At 39.9% G+C, this 18884-nt stretch overlaps 1 long non-coding RNA gene across 1 annotated transcript in view; it reads right to left on the bottom strand.

Annotated features, from left to right (window-relative positions):
• Positions 1–18483, bottom strand: part of LOC307224692 — a 331699-nt gene extending 313216 nt beyond the window's left edge. The window contains exon 1 of the long non-coding RNA XR_013842688.1: positions 18369–18483. This is a non-coding gene — a long non-coding RNA (uncharacterized lncRNA). The remainder of the gene's footprint in view (positions 1–18368) is intronic.
• Between the last annotated feature and the right edge of the window lie 401 nt (positions 18484–18884).

Genomic DNA, 18884 nt, shown 5'->3' with positions numbered 1-18884 from the left:
ACCTGAAAATGTTCGTACAGGGTTCCTTTAGCTGGAGAATGAATGATGATTTGTTGAGAAGTACTTCAATTGTAAATAAAGCCCAAAAAACCCTAAAGGGTTATTTTGAACTTAACATGAACCAGGGAATGGAAACAAGGGTTATTTGGGATGCCAGTAAAGCAGTAATGAGAGGTTTTCTTATTCAACAAAATTCAATTAGGGAAAAGTCACAGAATGAGAGAAAAGATAAAATTATGGAACAATTAAAAGACAAAGAGAAGAAGCTTAGAGAAAACCCAAAGAATTTGCAGATACAAAAAGAAATTAAGGCCCTACAGACCCAGTATTCAGTTAGTGAACCAAGAGATAGAATGGAAGTTAAGAAGGATGAGACAAAGAAATTTTGAATCGGCAAATGAATGTGGGAAATTTTTAGCCTGGCAATTAAAGAAGAGACAAAAGCAAAGTACTATCACAAATATTGTAACAGAAAGAAAATCTGTAGAGAAACCCGTGGACATAAGAAAATGTTTTAATAAATATTATAAACTTTGTACAGTTTATAAGGATAAAGAGGACTTGGTAAAAATTGAGCAATTCATTAAGATTAATGGTTTGCAGAAGATTCCAGAAGATAAAAAGAATCCTACTAAAGGGACTAATCACAAGACAGGAAGTGGAACATGCAATAAACTCAATGCAACTTGGCAAGACCAGATGGTCTGTCAGCGAAATAATATAAGATATTGAAAGACTGGCTTATTCAACCTCTGAAAGAAGTATGTAATCTGATTCTACGAGAGGGCAAAACACCTGAAACCTGGAAGGAAGCTTATATTACTCTGATTCCCAAAAAGGGTCAAGATAGATCCAATGTCAAGAACTACAAACCAATCTCCTACTTAATGTGGATTACAAAATTTTTGCAAATATATTGGCTAGTGGATATTTTGGAAAAGTTGGAAGCAAGAAAGAGCAGTAAAGCAATGTTAATGTTTATTGATGCAGAGAAGGCCTTTGACAATGTATCCTGGAGTTTTATGTTGCATAACTTTGAAAGTACGGGGAGTTGGTCAAGATTTTAAATGGTATTAAAGCGATCTATCAAGAACAAAAAGCTAAAATTATTGTAAAAAATGTGGTATCGGAGGAAATTAGAATAGAGAAGGGAACCAGGCAATGGTGGCCACGTTCCACTCTGCTGTTTATTTCAGTTGTAGAGGTCTTGCTAAGTATGATTAGAAAAGATGAACAAATTAAAGGTATTACAGTAGGATCCAAACAATATAAATTAAAAGCCTTTGCTGATGACTTAGTATTGGCATAACAAGACCCAGACTCCAGTGCAGTAAAAGCACTGGAGCTGATACAGGAATTTGGACACGTAGCGGGATTTAGGTTAAACAAGAGCAAAACCAAAGTATTAGAGAAAAATCTGGACAATGATGAAAGAAAACAACTACAAGAAAAGACGGGCCTAGATTTGTAGAAAAAGTTAAAAATTTGGGGGTGAATCTGTCTGGGAAAAATCTGAACTTGTACAAAGATAATTATGAGAAATTATGGAATGAAATTAAGAGAGATTTGGAGATACGGTCAAACTTAAAATTGTCATTGATGGGCTGGATCTCAGTGGTTAAGATGAATGTGCTGCCAAAGATGCTTTTTTTGTTTCAAGCCCTCCCAATTATAGACAATGTGAAATGTTTTAAAGAATGGCAAAAAGCGCTATCTAGATTTATCTGGCAGGGGAAAAAACCCAGAATTAAATACAAATTACTTATGGATTCTAAAGAAAGAGGGGGATTTTCCCTGCCAGATTTGAAAATCTATTTTGAAGCAGCAGTGCTTTGCTGGATTAAAGAGTGGATACAACTAGAAGATACTGAAGTATTAGATTTGGAGGGATTTGCCAATGTGTTTGGATGGCATGCATATTAATGGTAATTAGGAAATCGTTGTACAGTTTGGATAAAATACAAAGATCTTTTATAAAGGAAGATGGGGGGCTGCTAGGGGCGCCTTGGAAGATGGCCAACAATACCATCTTTCCGGCTCGCACGAGGTAATTTAGAGGCTGATTATGGGGAGTATATTAGCCTCCCTCGTCTCCCCAGGGGTGGGAAGACGCAGCCTCGCCCGCGGTTGCCCATAAATCACCCCCGAGTTCGAAAGAAGGAGGGGTGGGGGCACTGGGCGGAAAGCCCTCAAGCGAGCTTCGGAGCTCCCGGATGCTGCTTTCAAGAGCGAAACTAGTTGCATTGCTTAAAAGGAAAAAAATTGGAGAAAAGTAAATGCACATGTTTCGAGTGAAGTCAGGGGTGTATTATCTGCTAAATAAATCTACCACTGAGAAGATAAGAGTGATGGGACGGAATGAAGAGAAGACTCATCAAAGAATCACAGCCATGTCGGTATGTTGAATGGAACGGAAAGGGGGGGGAAACTTTCTTTCTTTTTCATTATGATTTACCTAATAACCCCCCCCCCAGAAGAACCGTCACAATGACTGATAGCAAGTGATACTGGAAAATAAACTGTGGGAGGGGGATACTAACAAAAGGTTTTATTTTGTGAAAGATCTGGAAAGAAGAGATGCTTTCTTGTGGCGTAGTTATTACAGTGATCCGCCATTATGAGACAGACCTTGTTGCGTGACCTACAGTCAAAGGGGGGGGGTGAGCCACTGCTTGGTTATCAGGTTTGGATCATAAATTTGAAAGGGCAATAACCCTCCTGGAAAGGCTGATTTATGTGCAACGGGTCTGGGAAAATTAAGGAGCAGACGCCTAGACTGTATTTCATCGGAACTGACTAAAATGGCGAAGGCCGCTTGAACAGGACTTTTGGATTTTTGGATCTGCGTTGAGATGAATTACGGGAGAGCATTACAAAGTTCACACAGGAATATAAACAACGTTGTTCCTTTCAACTCACTTGTGGAAACAACTCGGAGGTTACTAAGAAGAAAAAAAGATACAACAAGGAGATGGGAAGATGGGACTTGTGAATACCAGAGCAGCAGAAATATAAGATGATTGGACCCCTACCGAACTCGAAGCATGGGTACCCCCCACAAAAAATTAAAATTCGGTTAAATATTTGGATTTTGTGATATGTATTGGCATAATTTGGAACAATTAATATGATATGATATGATTGGTTTGTTAAAAGGAAATTTAATAAAAATTATTTGGGGGGGGGGGGAGGAAGATGCCCAGATGGCTTTCACCAATGGATGCAAAGGCCCAGAAAATGTTAAATATGGATACCAAATGGTTGAGATATTCAGATTTGTTACTGGAGGGTAAAGAAGGTTATAAGCTAAAACCATGTGATCAAATTAAAGATAAGTTAAATTGGTTACATTATCACCAGATTAATGAATTGTACAAATTAGATAAGAAAAACAGTTTTGCCTCTGAAAAATTTAAGTTGGAGACGGAGTTGGTGGACACTAAAGTTAAAAATCTGTCTAAAATGTATGTTACTTTTTGAGTGGCATAAAAAGGATAAATAAGTTAAATCAGTGATGATAGATTGGGCAAGAGATGTAGGACATAACATAATGTTTGAGGATTGGGAAAGATTGTGGAAGAGAGGGGTCAAGTTCACTGCATGTACAATGTTAAAGGAAAATATGATGAAAATGATGTATAGCTGGTATTTGACTCCTGTTAAACTAGCAAAGATTTATCATAATTGTGATAACCTATGTTGGAAATGTAAAGAAAAAGAAGGAACTTTTTATCACATGTGGTAGACCTGCCCCAAGGTGAAAGACGTCTGGGAAAAGATTTATAATGAATTGAAAAAAAATGTTGAAATATACATTTATAAAGAAACCAGAGGCCTTTCTTCTTGGAATAACAGGTTTGGAATTGCCAAAGAAAGATGTTAAATTATTTTTGTATGCCACAACTGCCGCTCAAATCTTAATAGCTAAGAAGTGGAAAACGCAAGAACTACCTACTGTGGAAGAATGGCAGATGAAGATGATGGACTTTTTGGAGCTAGCCGACCTGACCGGAAGAGTCCACGACCAGAATGAAGAGGAGTATCAGGAAGAATGGACGAAATTTAATGACTATTTAGTTAAATACGTTAAGTTAAATTAATTGGAAAAAGCTTGCAATTACCAGTTAGGCTTAGGATTTAAATAAGTAATGCGATGAATTATTATGTTTAATGCTGAATTGGGAAGAAAGAGTGATGTTAAGTGATTAAGTTAAGATTATAAGAATCTTGATTTGGAAAACCGTTAAAATGATATGCATTGAAATTCAACTAGTGAGGAAGTCACTTAAGAATGTTAAGAAGATTAGTTTCAATAAGGTTATGATTTATGTTTGTCTGTTTATTTGTTAGTGTCTTTTTAATTTTTTGAAAATCAATAAAAAAAAAATTGGGGGGGAAGAATGTGATGACTTAGGATGTCTTTAAAGGGGGGCATTAGATGTATTGATGGTGATGATGGAGCAACAACAGGAGGAGAGGTCTATTAACGGATGTCAGTCATGTTGCCTATAAGGAATTGACACATTCAGCATTATAAAAGCAAAGGAAGAGCTTTGCTTGATCAGGTCTAAGGCCCATCTAGCCTGGCATCCTATGCTCACAGTGGCCAACCAGATGCCTTTGGGAATCCTGCAAGCAAGACCTGGGGGCACCTCTGATTCCCAGCAACTGGTGTTCAAAGGCATACTATGCAGCTGGAGGTAGTCTAGTGCATGGCTCTCATGGCCAGCAGCCGCTTATTGCATTGTGCTCTGTGCATTTGACTAAAATGCCTCTAAAGTCATTCAAGTTGGTGGCCATCCCTGTCTGTGATTGGCATACATTGGACCGAGAAGGCACACTATGGCCATCATCTTCTGCTTGTGGGCATCCCAGAGGCATCTGGTTGGCCACTGTGGAATTGAGGGTTCTGGTTACTTCCTCCTGTCACCTGGCTCCCACCTGCTAATGGGATGTTAGTGCAACCTAAAGAAAAAGCTATTCTGATTGCTCTGCCTGCTTCCCCTGCTCTTTCAAGTCCATACTGTTTAGCCTCCATCTAGAGCTGCCTTCCCCAGCCTGATGCCCAGGGCTTTCTTCAGCCCGAAAACACCAGAATGTTGTTTTGGCACCTCTCAGCTGGGCCCTAGAAGTGGGGGGGGGGACCTGATCAGCCTCAGCAAAGCCCCACTATGCCTCCAGCTCACAAGGACAACTCTCCCCAGAGCCCAATGGACATCCTCTATGGGCTCCAGAGAGGCACAGTCGAGCTGGAGATGCAGCAGGTCTTTGCTGAGGCCCTTCAGCCTCCCAGCTAACAGCTGACATGTGGGAAAGCCGCACCTGAGCTGACCAAGTCCCCATGCTGAGGCAAGGGGAGAGGAGCTCATTAAGCAATGGTGCAGAAAACCACCATCACCTCAGCTGAGGAGACCCCCTCCCCTCCCCCAAAATATCCTCTTTGGGCTCTGGAGTGGGTCTTTTGAGGGAGGTACGTTCCGGCACCTTTTGATCTAGAAAAACCCCCACTGCTGATGCCTACCAGATGTTGATAGACTCCATCTTCTATTAGCCCCAGCCAGCCCATTGTCAGGAATGTTGAGACTTGTAGTCCAGCAACATCTGGAGAGCACCAGGATCAGGAAGACAGATGTAGAAAAGCAGACCAGATATTTTGCTTCTCTGAAGCCATATGCACTAGCCTACTTGCTCTCTATATAGAGGCCTCCCAACAGTGATGGAGCAGAATACATACAGCAATATTAGCACACATCATATGTCTGTCTCTGCAGGCCAAGCCCACGTGACTCTGCCAAAGCTGACTACTTGGCTGCTCTCCCTCCGTCAAATCTCTACACGCAGAGCATTAAAATGGAATGAGGATGTACCTCAGATGAATGTTAATGATATAGAATACTATTTCCAAGTCCTGGGCTTTGCTGTGTTCTCATGCATAATGTCTTCGATCTCCTTTTACAAGCAAAGATGTCGTTTAATTAACTCATGGGCCGCTTGTCTCATTGCAGGCTTGCAAAGTGAAAGGAAGAGTGGGAGGCACACAGCAGGGTAATCCAAGTAAACAGTGGGAAGAACAATTCAGCTTTGATACAGTTCCTTTATGCCTGTGGAAGTGATCCAGAGGGAAAGCTGTGCTCAGAGTGGTAAAGGAGGGTTGTAAAGAGGCTTGGGAGGAACCATTGTAGGCTTGGATTCAGAAATGGAGCGATGGGGAATCTGCAGCCTTCCAGATGTTGTTAGACTCCAGCTCCCACAGGCCCCAGCCAACAAAGCCAATGGTCAGGCATGATGGGAGCTGAGGCCACCTACTTCTGGAGAGCCATACGTGGCATGAGGATGAAGCATTGTTTATTGTGTTTGCAGCCTTCCCATAGGCATCGGGCTGGCCACCATGCAAACAAGAACATTGGCCAGGTGGGCCTTTGTTCTGATCCAGTAGGTCTCTTCTCAGCAATGTGTAGCCCTTATGTAGGATATAAACCGATGAAACAGCAGTGATGGTATGTGGGGACGGAGTGTTTCTGGCAATGGTGGCCAGGGAACTGCATTCTTGATAACTGGGTATGTAGTAATAATAATAATAATAATAATAATAATAATAATAATAATAATAATACAGTGGTACCTCGGGTTACATACGCTTCAGGTTACAGACTCTGCTAACCCAGAAATAGTGCTTCAGGTTAAGAATTTTGCTTCAGAATGAGAACAGAAATCGTGCTCCAGCAGCGCGGCAGCAGCAGGAGGCCCCATTAGCTAAAGTAGTGTTTCAGGTTAAGAACAGTTTCAGGTTAAGTACGGACCTCCGGAATGAATTAAGTACTTAACATGAGGTACCACTGTAATAGTAAAATTATAGCATGGCTAGAAGTTGTTGACAGCCTTATCCTCCAAAACCTGCTGATCTGCCTCACTGTCCTGTGGGCTTTTGGCCAACGACACGGCAGTATTCTCCTGTTCCAATTGTCCTTTCCATTATTTCCTGTTTAAGTACAATGGTTATAATGCCAAAGGTGAGAAGATTAATATGGTCTGCGGCTGGGTTGGGTTTTCCATCTCTCTCTCTCTCTTTCTCTCTCTTTCTCTCTCTCTCTGCTTTCATAACTAATGTCCAATTTGCGTCCATCAAGCCTTATCTCTAGGGACAGTTCCCTGGCTAATATAAGTTATTGGAGGGAATTTGCTGACAGATGAAGATGCATACAGAATCACGGGGCATTGGGGTTGATAGGCGCCTGTTACTTTAAGAGGCAGGAAGGAGTGAAGTGACTATTGAAACAAGAGTGCAGTTCAGGGGGGTCTGAGACATCTTTGTCAGGCATTACACTCTCCCTACAAGTGAGAGCCCATGGAGCAGTCGCAAGGTATGTGGGGGAAATCAGTTATACTGGAAGGGTCTACCTGGATCAGCAGGATCTTGGAGAGCTCTGCACTGATGACTTGCTCCAGCATCAGTCCTCACATATAGGAAATACAAGGAGGGGGATGGAGCAAGACATTAAACCCTCCTGTGGTTTAAGGTATTTATGCATATATATTTTTGCAATGTAAGTTACTTGGAAATCCTTTGGGTGATAAGTAACTAATCAATTTAATCACAAATAAATAAAAATACATGTTTTGCTCCCCTCACTTTTGACTCTTGCCTTGTCCCCACCGGCATGTGACCCTCAGAAGGGAATGCAGCCCTTAGGCTCAAAAAGAAGAAGAAGGTGGACTTCCGGGTTAGCGCCACTGGCCAATGGCGGAATTCCTCTGACTAAGAGGGATTTACTCCGTGAAAATCGGGTCTGGCCATCACGGCGAAGACTGAGACCCTTCAGATAGCATAGGCGGGTGAAGCCTGTGAACGTGGGGATTCGGCGGGCACCTTCAGCGCCTCCCCTACTCGCGGGGAAACCCATTTTCGGGTCTCTGGAGTGAAGTGGGGTGAGCAGTGCGGTGCTGTGAATCGACTGCTTTTTCCACAGAGTGAAGCCACGCAGCCGTTGCCGGAGAGTGCTGACTTTTTCCTGTGAACAATTGGACTTTAAAAAACACTACCCGTGAGTAGAACAAATTGGAAACTTTTAAAAGAAGAAAGATTTAATTTGGAATTCTAGCGGGGAGGTATAAACAGGAAGTCCGCCTTCCGCTTTTGTAAATAGAACAAAGCAAAGAGGCTGCAAACTAGAGTCTTGGAAAGCCGACTGGAAAGGAGAAACTCCAACCTCCAAATATATTAAATCCCCCCCTGGAAGCAGGAGAAGAGGGGAGGGAGTTTTGGACTATTTATACCTGCGAGAGAGAGGGAAGGAAGCTAAAATTCCACTGCTCAGAACCTGGGAACGGACTGCAAATAGAACAATAAGGCTGCTGTGCCTGAAGCTGTCAAAGAGGTAGCTGTCAAAGAGAGATACATTGTGTTGAACTGTTTCTAACTGTTTTTAACTGTCTCCCTCTGACTCTAAAGGAAGAAAGAAAGTAACTAAAAATTGAGACTAAATTTCCTGCTTAAGTTATGCTTTAAAAGGAGTTATTTTGGATCAATATAAGTACGGATTGCAATGGTTCCCTCTAGAGGAAGGTTTGGAAACTGTTATAGCTGGACCAGGGGGATTTTCCATTGGAAAAACAAAACTGCCTGACTGTGGGACTGACCTTGGATTTTCTGAGTGTTATGGCAGATGGGAAAGAAAAAATAGACTTGTCACTCCCAGAAAAAACCTGCAGTTGTACCAACACAACCTAAACCAAGAGGGATGACATCAGAAGAAGCCTTAGCGATCGCACTAGGTAAGATAAATGAAGCTTTGGAAAATCTTAGTAGTAAAGTAGAAGCGACAAATGTAAAAGTGGATGCATCAAATGTGAAGGTGGACGCTGCAAATATTAAAATTGATATAAATACAGAAAGTATAAATAATTTGGGACAAAAGGTTAATACTAACATAGAAGCTATACAGAAATTGATACAGGAATCTGCTTCGGCTTGCCAGATTGCAGAGGAAACTAAGAAAAAAGTGGTTGCTGTGGAAGCCAAGGTAACTGAATTAGAAACAAAGAGAGTCCCAGACATACAGAGACAAGTTGAGGACCATAAGCTGATTCTTTCTTTTTTTTTCTCTGCATAATTTTTATTGTTTTTTAAATCATAACAAACAAGAAAGTAAAACAATTTACGCCTTGTTATCACAGATTTCTTTCTATAAGACTTCCTTCAGCTTCCCCTGAAATCATCCATACGCTAATTTAACAAATTCACACAAATCCTAGCTTATATTGACATTATTTTCTCTTTCCTTCTTTTTCTCTTTAGACAATATTCCAACCTTTTCACAGAGCTTTTTTAAACCCAACTAGCGTTATCTGACCTTCACTTATATTTTCCAGATATTCCACAAATTTCCCCCAATCCTCAATGAACCTTTGGTCTTTTAAATATCTAATTTTCCCCATCAACCTGTCCATCTCCGCGTATTCTAGTAGTTTTGCTCTCCATTCCTCAAGCGTCGGTATGTTCTGTTGTTTCCAATTTTGGGCCAATAGGACCCTTGCGGCCGTTGTTGCATATTGGAAGAATTTACTATCATTGTTCTTTATATCACTTCCTGCTAGGCCTAGCAGAAAAGCCTCCGGCTTTTCCCCAAAGTTATATCTTAATATACTTTTCATTTCATTATATACACTTTCCCAAAAGCCTTTGACCTTTCTGCAGTCCCACCACATGTGGAAGAAGGATCCCTCTTTTTCCCTGCATTTCCAGCATTTATTACAAGTTTTATATATTTTTGCTAATTTTGCAGGTGTTATATACCAACGGTAAAACATCTTCATGAGGTTCTCTTTTAACGTTATGCAAGCTGTAAATTTAAGATTTTTTTTCCAGAGTTTCTCCCATTCTTCATAGTATATATTATGGCCGATGTCCCTTGCCCAATGAATCATCACAGACTTCACTTCCTCATCTATCAAGTTATACTCTAATAGCATATTATACGTTTTAGAAAGAATTTTGTAATCATTGTTTATTATTTCAGTCTGGAATTTAGATTCTTTATCCGCGAATCCTCTCTCTTTAGCGTCTTGTCTAAACATTTCGTTTATTTGGAAATAGTGTAACCAATCATAGACTTTTTCTTTAACCTGGTCATATGGTTTCAGTTTCCATGTCCCCCCTACTTTTGTTAACAATTGTTCATAAGTTATCCAATCACCTCTCATGTTTACTTTTTTCACGCTCATAACTTCCAATGGGGATAGCCAGTGTGGTACTTTAGGTTCTAGTAAAAATCTATTTCTCTCCCAAACTTCCATTAGGGGGCCTTTAAAAATATGCGTTGCAAAACCCTTGTGCTTCCTCTTCCCCTGCCATAAGTATGCATGCCATCCTGCTCTGTTGTCGAACCCCTCCAGGTCTAATAGTTCCTTATTTTCCAATTTTATCCACGTTTTCACCCAGCAAAGGCACGATGCCTCATAATATAATTTCAGATCTGGCAGAGCGAATCCCCCTCTTTCTTTAGCTTCTGTTAACAATTTAAACTTAATCCTTGGTTTTTTGCCCTGCCAGACATATTTTGAGATTCCTCTTTGCCACTCTTTAAATATCTTAGTGCCCTTGATTATCGGTAAGTTCTGGAACAGAAATAACATTCTCGGGAGAACGTTCATCTTAATTAAAGCTATCCTACCCCAGAATGACAATCTCAGCTTCCCCCACCTCTCCAAGTCCTTTTTTATCTCTTTCCATACCTGCTCATAGTTATTCTTAAATAGGTCTATATTTTTCGGGGTTATCCATATTCCTAGATATTTTACCTTTTTGGCCACTTCTATTTCTGTTTGTTGTTGTAATTCCTCGATTGCCTTCGAATCTAAATTCTTCACCATTATTTTAGTCTTTCTTTTGTTTAACTTAAAACCAGCCACCTTACCAAATTGATCCAGTTCTTCCAATATCTCTTTTATTGAGTTCAGCGGGTCTTCTGTTGTTATTACTAAATCGTCTGCGAACGCCTTAACTTTATATTCATTTTGACCAATTCTAATCCCTTTTATTTTCTTATTTTGTCTTATTGAGTTCAGAAGAACTTCCAGTACTATTATAAATAGCAACGGGGAGAGTGGGCAACCCTGTCTTGTACCCTTCGCTACCATTATTTCTTCTGACACCACGTTGTTTATAATCAATTTGGCCTTTTGCTCCGTATAGATTGCCTTTATTCCGTTGAAGAAGTTCATACCGACCTCCATATATTCTAGCTGTTTTAGTAAAAAGTCCCAAACTATATTATCGAATGCTTTCTCTGCATCCACGAACATCATTGTGGCTTGCTTATCATACCTGGCAGACAAGTATTCTATAGAATTTATTATATTTCTAATATTATCTTTCATTTGCCTGCCCGGCAGAAAGCCCGCCTGATCTCCATGGATATATTCTGACCATATGTTTTTAACTCTACTTGCCAGTATTCCTGCGAAAATTTTATAATCAACATTTAACAGCGAGATCGGCCTGTAATTCTTAACTTGCGACAGATCTGAGTCTTGTTTTGGGATTAAAGTAATGAAAGCATCCTTCCAAGTATCTGGTATTTCTTTTTCTTTCAAAATATTATTCATTACTTCTCTCAGTGGTGCCAGTACAGTATTTTCCATTTCTTTATAGTAGCTTGCCGTGAAGCCATCTGGTCCCGGGGCTTTCCCTCTTTTTAAATCTTTAATTGCTAATTTTATTTCTTCTATCTCTATTGGGGTGTTTAATTGCTCTTTTTTCTCTATTGGGATCTTCTGAACCTGCTTATCTTTCAAAAATCTTTCTATTTTTCTCTGGTTAAATCTCTCTCTATTTTTATATAATCCTCTGTAATAATCCAGAAAAACTTTCCTTATTTCCTTGGGGTTAGTTATTTCTTCTCCGTTCGCTACAATTTTATTTATTGTGCTTTGTTCCTTTCTTTTCTTGGTTTGCCATGCCAGAAGCTTCCCTGACTTGTTTGCAAACTCAAACGTTCTTTGTCTTAGTTTTTTTATGTTCCACTCTACTTCCCTATTTATTATTGTTGCATACTGGGCTTGCAGTACTTTAATATTTTCTTTTATTCTCTTATTATTAGGTTTTTTAACTAATTTCCCCTCCAAATCCGTTATCTGTTTCAGAATGTCCTTTTTCCCTTTATCTCTTCCTTTATTTTTAATGGCATTCTGCTGGATAAAAAAGCCCCGCATCACTGCCTTGCCCGCATCCCATACCACTTTAGTTTTGGTGCCTTTATTCATATTGTCCTCAAAAAATTCTTTCATCCTTTTCTGCGCTTTTTCAACTATATCTTGGTCATCTAAGAGATAATCCTTCAGTCTCCATCTAAAAGTACCTTCTTCCAGACCTTTCAATTCCATCTTTATTGGGTTGTGGTCAGATATTATTTTGGCCTGAATCTCTACCCTTGTAATTCTTGGTGTTAGTTCATTCGAGACCCAGATCTGATCTATTCGGGACAGTGATTGGTTAGGCTCAGAGTGGTACGTAAATTGCTTTTCCAGCGGATGTCTAAGTCTCCAGGCATCTATTAGGTTACAGTTTTTAACCAATGAGAAAAAGGTTCTGGGCAGCTTCCCTTCCTTACCCCCCCCATCTCTTAGTCTGTCCATTTCTAGTGAGACCACCCCATTCATATCCCCGAGTATAATCAGTTTTTGATCTACGTATTCAGCTAGTTTTTCTTCCAAGGTTTTATAAAACTCGGATTTATTATCATTTGGAGCGTATAGTCCTACTATAATTACGTTTTGTCCATGCCATTTAATTTGTACCATCATTATCCTTCCGTTTTCATCTTTAAAGATTTGCTGGGCCTCAATCTGTTTTTTAACATAAATAACCACACCTCTTTTTTTGACTTTATCAGATGATATGAACTCATTTCCCAGTGTTTTATTTATCAGAATTCTTTTATGTCTTCTTGTTATATGGGTCTCCTGTAAGCAAATAATGTCTACATTTTCTTTTTTCAAGATTTGTTGGATTTTGTTCCTTTTTTTTCTCTCGTTTATCCCATTAATGTTCCAACTCCAAATCTTTAATACCATGGTGATTGAACCTACCTAAATTACTTCTTTTCTTATATTTCAGCTAATTCTTCTTCCTCCTGTTCTTCTTCTTCTCCTCTTAACTCTTCTGCTACCTCCTCTATCTCTTCCTCAGCATCCCCTGCTGCCTCTCTTATTTTGTCTTCCTCTTTTTCTAGTCTCAGTTCTTTATATTTTCTTAGGAATTTGCTAGTTTCGTCTGGTTTAACCAATCTGTGCCTCTTGCTTCTATACATGAATGAGATGCCTTCTGGATATTCCCATTTAAACTCCATATTATTTTTCTTCAACATCTGTGCCAATGCTTTATACGGCTCTCTACGTTTCAGAATTCTAATTGGTAAGTCTTTGAAAATTATTATATAATTCCCATTAATGCACAATCTTTTTTCTCTATTTCTTTGCAAAATCATATTTCTCATTTCCTTATCTTTAAATATAATCAGGCAATCTCCTACAAATTTTTTAGCTCTGGTTGTTTTTATTTTTAGTCTGAATGCCGTTTGAACTGATTTTGCCATCTCTTCTATAGGTATTTCCATCCATTGGGCTAATTCTACAATCAAATTCTCTTTAATGTTTTCTCCTTGTCTTTCTGGCACAGCTCTAAGTCTTAGGTTAGCCTCCCTTAATCTTAGTTCATTCAAAGCAATTATGTCTTTCAAGTCTTCTTGCGCTTTGCTTAGTTCTAATAGCTCTACTTTGATCCTCTCCTCCTCACGTCTTACCTCTTTCAATTCTATTCTCGTCTTTTTCAACCCTTCTTCTGTTACCTGGGTTCTCCTAAATACTTCCTTTATTTGACCTTTTAATTCATTGACTGTTTCGTCCATCTTTTTATCCATTTTCCCTATCTTATTGTCTACCTGTTCTAGTTTTGCTTCTAAATTTTTTTCACTTTGTTTGATTTCCGCAAACATTCTTAGTATGTCTGCCTTGAAGTCTTGTTCTTGCTTCGATCCCTTTCTTTCAGAAGGTGTCCCCCCCCTTTGCTGTGTTTGACATTCTCACCAGAATACAATTACAAAATCCACGCACTGCACACTATCAAATATCCTGACAGGAAACACACCTCCTAAATTTACACCGACCCCAAATAATAACACTATAACCAAATAATAACACTATAACCAATATGGTCCAATAATATTTTCAGTAGGTCAGCAGCCTTCTTGCACCTCTTCTTGCCTCTATTCAGGCTATTCCAGGTATTAGCTCAGTCTTCTTCCTCCTCCCAATCCAGAAAGGAGAAAAAGAGACTTAAAGTAATCATACAAAACGCTGGTATCAAGGTAAAGCCTGTCTGTTAAATATTAGGTGTGGTCCTGTTAGTTGAACGTCATATGAGGGTGCAGGTGGATAACCATAGCCACAAAAGTCACAAAAATAGATAAAGTCTGTGAAGGGGAAGGAAAGAGGGACAAAAAGTAAAACCAGTTGCAGTGTTGTGTTCACTCCACTAGATGTCGTCTGTTCTAATAGCAGATTTTGTAAAGTTTGTAAAAGAGAGGAGGGGTTTCTGACGGGAGCTTTCAAGTCTCCACACTGTCTCCGTCAAACACCACTGAAACCCCGTTTCAGAGAAATCCCTCATATGCTGGTGAGTAGGAATAATTTACTTTAGTACAGGCTATCAGAGTACATTAATTATTAGAAGCTGTTAGTCACCACGCTTCAGTTTCTGTAATGGCGTCGGAGCCTTCTCTTCCACTTTCATTGGCTTTGTTCTTTGCTCTTTGCTCATTAATTGCCTAGAGAGGGAGTTTCCTTTCTTTACCTCCCTCAGTTCATTGAGTGTTTCCCACTTATAAATTGTACTTTCTGTCCCCTGTTTAAGTCAAACAGTCTCTTAATACTGATATTGATATTGATATTGATATTGAGTGTCCTTCCCTTTGGTTACTTTGTAAATTATGAGTTAAAGTCCTTCAGGGGAACAAAGAAACAACGCTAGGGCATTTTCTCTCCTTTTACTCCGCTCCGTGAATTACCTTGCGTCCGTGCTGATTCCGGGCAAAGACTGAACTCCTCAGTTCTCTTGTTTCTCCCCCCGGATTTTTCTTATTCTTAGATTCAGAGGTCGTATTCTTAATTTAATCCGAAGTTTCTTTTGTTGGAGAGCGGTGCGCTTCTCTCGGCAGGGTCGGGGCTTCGCTACTCGAGGGGTAGGAAATGGCTTCCCATGACCTGCTGCTCAGCTCCGCCGTACTCTTCGCTTCTTTTTGAAGTTACCTGACGGCTGGGCGAACCGCTATTGGTCTTGCTGGGATCCTCGCCTTCTGGACACCCTCCAGAGGTAATTTGGGGGGCCTCTGCGCCCTTAGGCACCCCTTCTTTCCCCCGAAATAACTCGGGATTTTCCCTCACGGCAAATCCCCTCCTGCTACGAGCTCATAAGCTGATTCTTTCTATGATTGAGCTTAAGGAAAAACAGACGAACTTGAGGATCAGAGCTGTACCCGAATTGGAGAAGGATAGTTTGATAGAATTCCTTACGCAGGAATTCGCAGAGTTTTGGAAGCTGGATTTGGAACAAGAAGGAGTGAAAATTGTGAGTGCCTTTAGGCTTGGAAGAGGAGGTAAGAAGAATAAAGTAAGAGACTGTTTGATTACTCTCCGCTCTAAAGAAGAGAGATAAAATTTTGGGTTGGCGCTTTCAGAAGACTTTGGAAATATTGCAGACAAGAGTGGAAATATTTAAAGATATTCCGAAATACCTTTTGGACCTTAGTTCCAATTATGGAGATCTGGCTGGTTTGCTGAGAAGGAACAGAATCATCTTTAGGTGGGAATTTCCCCAAGGCCTATCCTTTAGTTTTAAAGGAAGGAAAATAAAAATAAGATCAGTTGAGGACAAAGAAAAATATTTGAGCAACCACGGAGAGGATATACAGAAGGGACTCGGAAAGGAACCAGGAGCATCGGACAGACGACCACCAGATAGAGGACTAGAGCAAAGAGTACTGGACAGAAGATCACCTATACTGGACATAGCAAAGCTAAATTTTGGATTGGGCTGCCCAGTGAAAGGGATATCAACATCATCGACAGAACAAGAGCAAGCACTGGGCGCAGTTGGAGGAGACTTAAAGTAACTAGACCATGGCACTGCAAATATTAAGTTGGAACATTAATGGGATGAACTCCCCTGAAAAAGATGAAGGGTTTTTCATTTATTAAAAAAAGAGCAATTGGACTTAATTTGTTTACAAGAAACACATGTGATAAGGCTACATAGGAGAATATTGATAAATAAAAGATTGGGACATGAATTTATTTCATCAGACAAAGTTAAAAAAAGAGGAGTAGTACTTTATGCAAAGGAGAGCCTATCACCGAAATTTCTTTTTAAAGATGACCAAGGAAGATTTATAGCAATTGAAATCCAATTACAAGGAGAGAAATTTCTGATATTAGGCATCTATGCACCAAATGAGGGAAAATCAGAATTTTTTTAGAAGTTACATGAGACTCTGTTGAACTATATGGACTATAATATGATTTTGATGGGAGATATGAATGGAGTGGTGTCTACAAACATGGACAAGGCACAGAGACAGGTAGTCACTGAGAATGGTAGACTACCAAAGACTTTCTTTGATATGACTGACAACATGGATTTAGTCGACATTTGGAGAATTAAGAACCCTCTGGGAAGAGAGGGAACCTTCTTCTCTGAGGCAAAAATGACATGGACAAGAATTGACCAAATTTGGGTAACTAGAGGGCTGGCTCCAAAGATTAGAAAGGCGGAAATATGCCCTAAAACCTGCTCCGACCATAATGCTGTAAAGGTGGAATTGAAACTAACACCAATTGGTTCCTTCAGATGGAGGATGAATGACACATTGTTTAGGAATGAAGAAGTGACTAAGAAAGCCCCCCCAAAAATGAGAGATTATTTTGAGATAAATATGAATACTACTGTAGAAAAAAGAGTAATTTGGGACGCAAGCAAAGCGGTTATGAGAGGATTTTTGATACAACAGAATGCGATTCAAAAGAGAGTTCAAAATGAGAAAAAAGATAAGATTTTGGAGAAAATAAAGGAAGGAGAGAAGAATTTGAGAGCGAAATCAAAGTCGCAGGAGATTCTGAAAGAGATAAAGCTGTATCAAGTACAATATATGAAAATGATGAACCAGGAAATAGAATGGAAAATTAAACAGATGAGACAAAAGACATTTGAATCGGCAAATAAATGCGGAAAACTGCTGGCTTGGCAAATGAAAAAAAGACAGAAACTCAACACTATCACAAACTTGGAAGTAGAAGAAAAAAAATATACAGGATCCAGGGGAGATTAGAAAATGCTTTCAGAGGTATTTTAAACAACTATATACACAGGAAACCCAGAAACAAATGGACATTGATTGTTTTAAAAAAATAAATGGATTACAAAAAAATCTCTCAAGAAAATAAACTAATGCTGAATTACAAAATTACGGAGCAAGAGATAGAAGGTGCCATTCAGAATATGCAACTGGGTAAATCTCCAGGACCCGACGGTTTGACTTCAAGATATTATAGATCATTGAAAGAATTGATAATACAGCCATGAAAGGAAGTGTGTAATGAAATATTGGAAGGGAAAAGGGCACCAGAGTCGTGGAAGGAAGCTTACATTAACTTATACCAAAAACAGAATCTGAGAAGACACAGCTTAAGAACTACCGCCCCATATCTTCGCTTAATGTGGATTACAAATTTTTTGCAGATATTTTGGCCAAAAGATTAAAAAAGGTACTAATAGAAGAAATTCATAAAGATCAAGCGGGCTTTCTCCTGGGCAGACATCTGTTTGACAACACGAGGAATATAATTAACATTTCAGAAAAGTTACAAGTTAATATTAACACTAAAGCAGTTTTGATATTTGTGGATGCGGAGAAAGCCTTTGACAATATTTCTTGGAGTTTTATGAAGAAAAATATACAGGGGATGGGGGTCGGTCAAGGGTTCGAAAATGGTATAGGTGCAATTTATTCAGAACAAAAGGCTAAATTAATTGTGAACAACGTAGTGACGGAAGAATTTAAGATAGAGAAAGGAACACGACAAGGTTACCCAATCTCTCCATTGCTTTTTATATCAGTCCTGGAGGTGCTCTTAAATATGATTAGAAGGGACCAAACAGTTAAAGGTATACAAGTTGGAGCCAAACAGTACAAACTCAAAGCATTTGCTGATGATTTGGTTTTGACATTACAGGAGCCAGAATCCAGTACCAAAAGAGTATTGGAATTAATTCAAGAATTTGGCCAGGTAGCGGGCTTTAAGTTGAATAAGTTAAAAACTAATGTGTCAGAGCTGCCTCCAGGTCCCAGCTCACAGAGGACCAACGCTAGGCTGTAGTTATGTACAAAAGTCTTTATTGAGGTTCAGTTTCCATTTTAAAGCCGCAGCGCGCAGCTCTACGTCTCGACCTTAGACCGGCGAAGTCCCGTCTGAGTCTCCACCCCTTCCACACCAGTTTAAGACTCTCGCTTTGCTCCACCTCTTCCTAAGTTCCTTTCTCCTCTGGGCCCTCCTGCCCGCTAGGGTTTCATCCTTCCTGGACTCCTCTGACGCTGACCCTGATGATTCTTCCCCCTCCTTCCAGCGGGCTTTAGGACCTGGTTCCCTATCCGGGCTACCTTCTGTGCCGCTCGCCTGTACATTTGAACTTGGCGCGCGCGCCCAGCCTGCAACTTTCCTCTTGACCGTTCCCTCGCTCTCCGATGGAGGCGTGGCCAACCCTGACTCATCTTCTCTCGCTGGTGGTGAATATGTGGGCTCTGATACCTGGGACTCCTCCCCCCCACTACGCTCTG

This window comes from Podarcis cretensis (genome assembly GCF_951804945.1).
Source record: "Podarcis cretensis genome assembly, chromosome: 9".
NCBI classification, from domain to species: Eukaryota; Metazoa; Chordata; class Lepidosauria; order Squamata; family Lacertidae; genus Podarcis; species Podarcis cretensis.
The sequence above is the reverse complement of the archived record's forward strand: the minus strand, read 5'-3'. Positions and strand labels throughout refer to the sequence as shown.